Genomic DNA, 7666 nt, shown 5'->3' on the forward strand with positions numbered 1-7666 from the left:
AATAGCGTGGCCGGCGAACGCACCAGGCGCAGCCTAATTGGTTAATTCTCCGAGGAGGCAAAGGGGTGACGACCATCAAGGCAGAACAAATCAAAGTACGCTACGCCCCCTCCTTCTTCCTCTTTATCTGCCCTTCTTTTCCCACTATCTCTCCGTCGCTCATAAAAACCGGCCTGGCGATGCCACCGTGCTGGAAACCTCCTTTATTAAATTACGCACACTATCAGTCGGGGAAGCACTCTGCCTTCCAGCCTTTAATTGAATATCTATATCAGCTTCGACGGATTTTTTTTCAAAAGGAGGTCAAACGGGGATTAATTGCTACATGCAATAACATTCAAGTGACCAAAGCGGGCGGAAAAGAGCAAAAAACAACCACGTGTATGTACGTAGCAACTGTGAATAAAATCAATTACTGGCTTTTTCAAGCACTAGCCAAAAAACAGATACTGTCACGCCGTATAATCTGTAACCTCTTATCAGGCCAATGAAAACACAGGTGTTTGGAGAGAAGCAGAAAAATGTGTGCATCCTCAAATACTTTGGCTGAATAAGTTTAGACTAAACCCGCCGGGGAACTCGTGTGTATTTAGTCCTGCAGAGACAGACATTGTCCTTGAAGCCGAGTTCGGCCCTATTCATCCATTCCCGTTCTAATTCATTCACAGCACCTCACTATCACTACTGTCGTTTAAACAAACGCCTAAGTGTTGTGCTCTGAAACTGAAAATAAAGTGTGATAAAAACAGAAAAAGGCAAAGAGCATGCAAAGTCTCGTTCAAACGCCTTACAAAATACCTCCTAAATACGTTTTCTTACTCACAGGCTTCCGTTGCAAATAAAGTTATGAGTCCGCCTCCGAGATACAAATATTAACAAGAGCACGTTTTTGCCCATATAAGAAGGATTTAACGTGAGACGATATTTTCCATAAAAGACCAGATTCGAATATCTGTTCCCAGGTCAACGTTTAATTACTAGATTTGCCAAACTCAATAAATCAAAAGCAGCAGCACACGGCTTCCTATAAACGCTAATCATCTTTGGTTTTAAATACCTTTATAGCTTTATGATGCAAAATGTATTATTTTATAGCGTGTGTGGGTCAGATAATGATTGTTCTGTTCGGAGTGTTTGAAAGGCTGCGGTTTCATTGAGTGTGTGTGTGTGTGTGTGTGTGTGTCTCTCTTTGAATCTCAGATGCCTTACAAGGCCATTCCTTCCCCGTGCCTGTGTTAGATCTGGTATCTGCTCATCCCTGGATCCATTTCCGCTGCTCCTGTCGCCACATCAGCTGCCTTAAAAACACACACACACACGCACGCACACACACACACACACACACACACACACACACACACAGACTGCCTGTTGACACAGCGCAGGGCACTTTTCCATCACACACCCCCTCAAGAGCTCCAGTCCCATTGTGCCCTTGTACTCATGACCTAGTGCACACTTGCACCCTGCTCTCCACTCGCTCCCTTTGATCCCAAAATGGACAAAACTTTTCAGAAAAGGGTTATCAGATGTTGCTTTGAGGTCTCAGCTTAGCAGATCGGACAACTAACAATTACTAAGCCCTATGCAGAAAACGTGGATGGCATCCAGTTATAAAAAATTGAGTTTACAGAATTTTCCCAATTTTTTGGATGAATATGTACGGTGTCTGTACATATTGAGCTGCAAAAAATATCATTTGAATGTGAATTCTGTGTGTTTATACGCAAACGTTTCGTTTACTACACACATAAAAAACCTAAAACCGCTCTGAAAGTCACTTCACGAGCATTTCACCTTTGTTTTTGAGAAAATCTGTCACCGTATCATTTACAAAGAGAAAGTCTCCACCACAGTCCGTCAAAATAAAAGTTTGGTTTAAATTGAATAAACTGTGAAAAGAAACATAGGTCATAACATTATTTTCAAGGAATATTTGTTTTTTTACCAGAATTAACTTACAAAAAAAACAAAAAGTTATTTCTGACAAAAATAAATATAATAGAAAATGATTAAATTATTTATTTATTTTTGTAAAAATCTATTAATTCGAGATGCTTTTGATTATTAAAAATGAATGAAACCATTTAAAATGTAATCCAGAAAATTATAGGAAAACAAGAAACTTGGTAAAATAATATAAAAAGGGGTCTTAAAATGTTTTGTTAAAATTTGAATTCTAAATTGCTTTTACGTAGGTTTTTTGATTTTAATTAATTAGACATGTTTTGTTTTGTTTTTAACCACGAATTTAGAAACATTTACATGGAAAAAATACATAAACAATAATAAAAAAATTATTTTCAGCATGAACCGGTGTGTCCTGAAGCTCTGCCACTAAATGTAAAGCACCACAGCAAACATTAAAATAAGTTGAAATGCAATAAAAACGAGGAACCAGCTTCAACTCCAGCCCTCCTTTTCTCTCCCTGTACTTTTCCGTCAATTCTCCTCTATGCTGTGCAACAAACGGCAGAAATCCAATAAATAAATAAAATAATAAATCTGCAACTTTCTTTGTAGTCGCTTTGCCGTTTGCTAGACTCTAAATTTGTGCTACAAGCCAGTTCTTTTACGGGATTGTTCACCTCTCCTCATTAGTCAGACGGAGTTAAATTCAGCGGCCAAGATGCAACCGAGTCACGTGCCAAATTCAGTTGGCTTAGTGGGACGCGATGCCCATAACCGCTTGCTGTTCAGTTATCGCCAAACCCGAGATAAACAATGTACAATAGATAACGCTGCCTGCGAGAGACCTCAAGCAGAGGGAAGCCTGTTTAAAATACTTCTCTTTTCGGCCAAAAAAAAAGAGAGAGCTTCTTCTTTTCTGTTTGGTTCTCGCTTTCACCAGAAAGGCCGTCTTTGTCGTGCAGACAGTAAATCAGACGTCCTGATGGCGGCGGTGGCAGACGGCAGAGGGGTGCGCGGGCTCAGGAGGAGGAAGTGGGCTTTGGCTCGAGTCGGGCTCGAATTCCCCCTCCGTTAGCAATGTCAGCTTTTCCCATCAGCTCAGAGAGCAGGCCAAGAATAGCTCCGGTCGGTTAGAGAGCGGTGGACGGGGGGGAATGAAAGAAAATAAACGGTGGAGAGAGAGAGAGAGATAGACGGGTGAAGAAAGACTTCATCAGGTGCACGCCACCTCATTCTGTCAATATCCTGCAAATCTATATCAGGTGAGACATGCATGAAATAACGATCCGGGGAAAAATGCTTTCGATCATTTAGCGAGTGAAAACTGTATTTAATAAGTGCATTAAATTAGAAACGCTGGAAATGCATGGTTTTATGTATTTCCAGCTAAAAGAAGCACATATACATTTATTACGGGCCATAGCTGCAGTATTTTAGCAGGTGCAAAGATTTTCCAATTAATTTCTGAATATAAACTCATGCATACAGACCCTTTGTTGTACGTATATACTTTGTGTTCAAATGTCTCTTTTACAATATACTAATGCTGCAAAAGATCTCAAATAAATGGCGTTCTTTTGAACTTTCGATTCAAAGAGTCCTGAAAATAAAATGCGTCACCAAAATATTAAGCGGCACAACTCTTTTCGACACTGGTAATAATCAAGACGCTGAAGACTAGAGTAATGACGCTAAAAATGAGCAAAAGTGTATTATTTTTTAAACACATTCACATCGAAGACAGTTCATTTAAATGATTTTACTGTCATCTCACTCAAATAATAGCCACCTCGCTGAACATAAGGGAAAAATCGAACCACACACTGCACTAAAAAGACTCTCACGTAAAAATGTAATTTATTTAATCATAATAAATTAAGGAGAACGTGTTCGAATTTACCTAGAGTCTGTGATATCGGCCGAGACAAACAATCTTCTCTGTATTTGCATGAAGACGCACCGATGCATTGCATGGGAACGTGCATTAAGAGATTCAACAAGGTCCGCTTTGATTAGATGCTGATCTTAAGATTAACCTAAGAGCGAACGAGCAAGGATGTTAGTAAAGCCTCACAGAAAGACAACAAATTCATAACCGTGTTTATTTAGCCCCTCCGAATCCCCGCAGACGCCCAGCGTGACCTAACGAGGCTGAAAAGTCAGCTACATCTGCCTCCGTCGGCTCCCTCTGCCCTCAGGACGCGCAGCGCACGCAACTCTTTAACGATTATTCAAGCACTAAACCCCTGCAACAGACCGCGAGAGTCAAATTCAGGCCTTCTGGGAGCCCTAGGGGACACAACAGAGAGACAAAGACAAAGAGTGACCACAGACGACACGCATCCGCCCTTTGACCTCCGGAGCATCTGTCACGGCGTCTCTGAGATGAACGCACCTTCCAGATGATCACAGATCAGTTTCACCCACTCTTCTTGAGGGGAAAAGGCCAAGGGAGACGGTCTCACGTCACGCCGCGCAACAGACATCTTTAGACTCTATAACCAACACTGTACGCTCAACGCAATGAACATCACTGCAGTTGATATCGGCGATCTCATGCTTCGGGCTTTGGCACACAAACAGCTCGGACCCGCACAGAAATGAAAAATAAATAAGTTTCAACTTGTCTCTCTCTCGGGGGAATTCAGTCCTCACAAACAAGCGCAATCTTTCGCGTTTCAACCTGAGGCAATATGTGATAGCCACAAGCTATTTTCAGCCAACGTGCCAAGCAATTTCCAAAGCATTTCAGAAGCTGGGCTCACAGCGGCGTGCGTCGCTGACAGAGAACAGCGTGTGTGTGTGTGTGTGTGTGTGTGTGTGTGTGTGAGAGAGAGACGGAAGCGACGCATGAGCTGGTCGCATGAGGAAACATGCATCACAGTAATGCTCTTTGTTCTTGTGAAGGAGAAGTAGATATTCAGGATCGCGCAGATCACACACCAACATGATTATGAAAATCATAACCTTAGTTCATCGCATGTAACAAGTCGACCTTAGATAGAAGCAGTTAAGCTAATAAATGCAAAAAAAATGCAGTTATGATTTGGCAAATAACTCCATAACTCAGTGTTAGCCGACAAAGTAATAAAAGTTTTGCAATTCATGTATTATATATTGATATAATACTCTAATGTCCATTAATTTAGCAATTTCGTGTGTTTCCAGGCCTGCAAATACTAAGGATGTTCGTGGTCGTGGGAATGCTGTGGTTACTATGGTAAACATTCGACTGTATTTTAACCAAACACAACGGACGACGGTTCCCACAAAACCCCACAGGCGTAACGTCTGCCCTATTAGTTTATCAAAGCAACTTTTCACTCAATCAATCAATTCCTCGTTCAGTCATCGCTTCTCGGCTCATACGAGTCAATTATTCCCGAAAGAGCCGACTCAGACTCAGAGGTTCACCCCAGAACGGTTGGACCGATTGAGTCCGACTCGCGGGAACCGATTCAAATGCATCGTTAAAAAAGATCCGACTCGCTAGAAGGACTCGTTCACATCGCCAGTACAGTGTGGATGGGGTGTGAAACTGCGGAAGTCTCTCTACGAGACACCTGCTGCAAGATGATCATCAGCCCCGACTAACCGACTCTACATATCTGTGTCTGCTAGAAAAAGATAACGAAACAAACCCGCGTCTTTAACACGGCCGCTGACGCACTGGCTAACAGGAATAAAACAAAAACGTGATTCTCTTTCTAACAACTCAAAAGTAGAACCGCGCGGTTCACGGCAGCAAGCGAGCGTAAAGCAGAGGCTGGGAAGCTCTTTTTCGGAGTCGGAGAAAGAGAAAGTTACTTTATAAATGAAACATAAACGCGCCCGCCGAGCCGAACGAGCCTCTCAAACTCGCGAAAAACAGCCGCTCGGAGAGACTCGGAAGCGCTACTTACTGGGGAAAGGAGCGACGTTTTAATCCAAGTGTATCCTCGGTGTGGACGAGTCGAGGTTCAGACCAATATAGTGGTGTCAGCAAGACTCGCACTCCGCCTGCTGCCTCTCACTCACGCGCACTGAGATGAATGAGGAACGCGCAGACGCGTGCACGAGCTCAATTCATTATTCACTCGGAGGACAGTCCAGTGTCCTACACAAGTTTCCCAACATCACCTCAGTGTCTGACATTATATATATACATATACACACACACACCTTTCTATCTTTACAAAATAGTTGTTGGTGAAAATATATTAATAGCATGTAGTATATCTAATGTTTTTTCTACAACCTCACACATACCGTTTTTTGAGGGTGCAATTAGGACTAAATGTCCCTGGCGTAGCCTATATTTAAAAAAAAAATTACACAACAAAACCACTGTATCATTTTCCTAAACGCTTTCCCTCACACTTTTAATTAGTAAGAAATGTACTGGAAGCAATTGCCATATCGATTAGGCTGCTCCCGTCACGACAGGGATTTATTTGTGAAATACACACAAACTACGGTGTAGCTGTTAGCGACATTAAATCAGAAGAATACAGACGTTAATACACCTTTCCGGATTGTTAGGAATTATTAAATAGCCTAGAAAAAATAAACACGTTTAGTTGTGCCCCAGATGTGTTTGCATACTCCATTAAATTCAGTTTGGAACATATTCGTCCATATAAAAACACACTTTAAGATGACTGAAAACACACAAGGGGGGTTAGACCAGCTGTGAGAATGACGATTTTTTAATAATTCCTCAATATAGGTCACATTTGCCCCTGAGATCACAGGTGGGTGCAGTTTTTTTTTCCAGGAAAACAGAGAGGGTGAGAAACAGACCCCCGCTTCACACACACACACACACACACACACACACATGCGCGCGCGCGCCGGTGCCGCTGTATTGCACAACACGATCACACGAACGAACGAACGCACGCAAACTTTACGTTGCCCAAGCGTTCCTTCCATTCCTTCGTCTCGCGTAACAGCCCGGTGTTTGTTTCCCTCCTTCAGCCCCAGATACAGCCTGATAAATTATTCAACTACAGCAGATGCAGCAGCGCGACCTCAGCGTGCCCAAATGCAGCATCTGAAAGCGCGAGGTGAAGTTAAATGCATGCGCGTGCATGTAATTCCTCCATCTAAACCCGTCGTCCGAGGAGAGACTGCGTCGCGTTGCCGGAGAGCGTCAGAGAACGCCACGACGGCGTTTGCAGGTACAACTATGAATCGCCGTGGCCGACGGAGGTGCTCGGATCCGCGGATACTGTACGTTACCTAATAACAGCAGCGCAGATGATGTCCTACGTGAGCGCATGACACAACGCGATACGCTTTAAACCCGTCTGCGCGTCCCTGTTCGCCCCGCAGGATCTGAAAGAGTCCCGAACGAGATGAATTACCGTGCTCTCGTTGGCCGCACTCCCCCGCTGGAGCGAGATACCTCCAGTCAAGTGTTTCTTTCTCCGGCGGTCTCTCTATCTGCTTTCCAACTGTCTCAAGTATTTGGACCACGGGCGCGTTCACGTCATGATATGCGCGTGCTCTAATTGGAGGGCTGCTGCTCTGCAACAACTGATACAGCGCCACAGCGCTTCACCTGCTAAACGGTGCTGTCTTTCCGCTTCACGAGCCTTCAGACTAAGTTCATCTGTGGAAATGATGGCAGTTATCCAGATAGTGTGCATATTTAAAGCACGAGCCCTGATCGTTATTATCAAATATTACCAGTGCATTATTACAGACGTGATATCGCTTGCTTATTAAGAATATCAATCAGCTCCCAGACAAGCGCGTGAATCTGATCCAT

General features: G+C 43.3%; 1 protein-coding gene across 9 annotated transcripts in view; it reads right to left on the reverse strand.

Annotated features, from left to right (window-relative positions):
- Window positions 1-7394, reverse strand: part of LOC122353188 (spermatid perinuclear RNA binding protein) — an 84814-nt gene extending 77420 nt beyond the window's left edge. For 4 of the 9 annotated variants that reach the window (XM_043251147.1, XM_043251146.1, XM_043251138.1 and 1 more), the window contains exon 1: window positions 7260-7393. The gene's annotated coding sequence lies outside the window, so the exon portion shown is untranslated. Of the gene's footprint in view, window positions 1-1209; window positions 1275-5813; window positions 5950-7134; window positions 7192-7259 lie in introns of those variants that run through there. The other 5 variants (XM_043251143.1, XM_043251142.1, XM_043251140.1 and 2 more) reach the window with 5 other exon arrangements.
- Between the last annotated feature and the right edge of the window lie 272 nt (window positions 7395-7666).

The sequence above is a fragment of the Puntigrus tetrazona genome, chromosome 10 (assembly GCF_018831695.1).
Source record: "Puntigrus tetrazona isolate hp1 chromosome 10, ASM1883169v1, whole genome shotgun sequence".
In the NCBI taxonomy this organism is placed as follows: Eukaryota; Metazoa; Chordata; class Actinopteri; order Cypriniformes; family Cyprinidae; genus Puntigrus; species Puntigrus tetrazona.